The sequence below is a fragment of the Mandrillus leucophaeus genome, unplaced genomic scaffold, assembly GCF_000951045.1.
Source record: "Mandrillus leucophaeus isolate KB7577 unplaced genomic scaffold, Mleu.le_1.0 Scaffold40, whole genome shotgun sequence".
NCBI lineage: Eukaryota > Metazoa > Chordata > Mammalia > Primates > Cercopithecidae > Mandrillus > Mandrillus leucophaeus.
In genome coordinates this window covers 2,458,756-2,460,915 of record NW_012104254.1, presented here as the reverse complement: position 1 = coordinate 2,460,915, position 2,160 = coordinate 2,458,756, and positions in this window count along the sequence as shown.

Genomic DNA, 2,160 nt, shown 5'->3' with positions numbered 1-2,160 from the left:
CTATTAGATAATGAAACTAAAAATGCCACTCAGTGGAAAGTCCCGCTAATAAGGCTTGGCTTTCTGTGTCGGGTATTGCCAGACGTTCCCTTTTGCTTCTCTACCTTTCACAGCTCCCCAGACATCATTCATCCCTTCATTCATTCACTCAGCCACCCATCCAATCATTTCTTCATTCATTCAACTATTGTTTATTAAATGATTGCCATGACCCACGAGGGGAACATATTTGAACTCAGCTTTGAATATATCTTTGTTTCCAAAAGGTGTGTCTCTCCAGGTGCACTGCCCATGTGTATTTCTTACACTCACTGGCCTCCCCTGTGTTACTGGGAAGACTCTTTAGGCCTCATTAAATGAATAAATCCCTGCTGCTGGTTATAGGGAGGACACCACAAATGCAGCTTCTCAAGAAGCAGTTCCATCTTGAACCGATGCTCGCAGTCGAGAGGCCTTCATGAGTTTTAGTGTGGGCTCACATCTGAAACTCCATTTTGTTTTCTTCCTTGCCATGTCTCTGATTAGTAGTTACCAGCACCTCTACTGTCGCATTTTTACCTGCTAGCCGGGGCCTCCCGAAGTGACTTGCATGTTTGCAAAGCCCCATGGCTCGTTTCTTCAAGTTGGGTCATCCTAAACACATCCTCTAAATTTGAAAAAATCTCTGTTTTGGTATGATGTGGTGACAAAATGATAGAAACTTAACTTTAGATTTGTGGAACAAAGATAAAGCGTGGTGGTATGCTACAGAGAATTCCTGCAGGTTCAAAATGAGTTCAAGTGTGTGACAACAAGGCTCTCTCCCTTTTGATGTAGATTCAGGAATTTGGATGCCGTGAATTTCAATAACATCAGCTTTGGTTTCAAGTGCCTGTTTCAGGGCTCCTCCCCGACTTTCCACCATCTGGAATCTGAGTGGCTAATGGGAGAGGCTGTGAATACTGAATCATTTTGTCTTCTGCTTGTCTGTCCCCGCAGTGGGGTTTGTTCACATGAAAGCTACGTTCTGCAGGAAAGACATCCTGCACCAAGGAGAAAAATGGCATTTCTTGTCAACTTTGACTTTTTCACACACTTTCCCCAAATTCTACTCTGAGAAACTGTGATAACTTTTTTTAAAAGTCAGAATCTGAAGGAAAAGCTGCTTTCTAACTAGCTACAGGGGCATTTCTTGAGATGTAAAGTTGTGATTACATGTGAAGAAGTCTGATCATACTATGAATTATTAATTAATATTGATGTCCTATCAATCGGGCAGTGCATTTATAGTTAGATATAAGTTAGAGCAAGTCAGCCATCCTAATTGGCACTCTGGAGGGAAGGAGACTCAGACAATCCCTGCAGAAACCCCTTCTGCACTAGGGATATGGAGTCTATTTACCTACCAGACAGTATTAATTCTTGTGAAGGTCTGGACAGCTTGTTGTTCCAGTGCCAGCTTTCACAAATTGCAGTATAAAGGAGGACCAGTTATTTATTGTTGGGTAACTAACCACTCAAGAGATAGTGGTATGAAACAACCATTAATTTCTTGATTTTGTAATTTGTGCTGGGTTCACATGGTTCTTCTGCTTATCTTGCCTCCTGGAGTCACCTATGTGGCAATTGGTTGGTGGGTTGCTTGGAGGCTGGCTGGTGGGAACCGTCTCATTCATATGTGAGTGAATTGCTGGAACGGCTTGCTGTCTGGGCTTCTCTACCTGGTCTCATTCTCAAGGAAGCTAGCTTGGGCTTTCCTGTATGGTGATAGTGGTGTTTCAAAAGAGTGAGAGTGGAAGCTGCAAGATCTCTTAAGACCTGGGCTTGGAAGCCTCACAACAACAATTCTGTTGGTCAAAGTAAGTCACAAGCCCAGCCCTGATTCAAGGAGTAGGAAAATGGATTCCATCGCTTAATGAAAAGAGCTACAAATAATTCATGGCCCTGCTTCATCTATGCAGGTAGGAGGAGTCAGTGTAGAGCCATTGGCCCCTATAAACGTGGGCTGCTGGGATGTTTGCTTAATGTCAGGTGAAAATTCACTTTGGGAAAGGAGTTGTAAAGTGAGCCCAGGTTATGGTCTTTCTACTGTTAGATCAACCCTTGACAATAAGCTCCTGCACTCTTGTCAGATGATTTTTCTTAGATTCAACTCTGATTATATCACTCTAAAGCTTATAC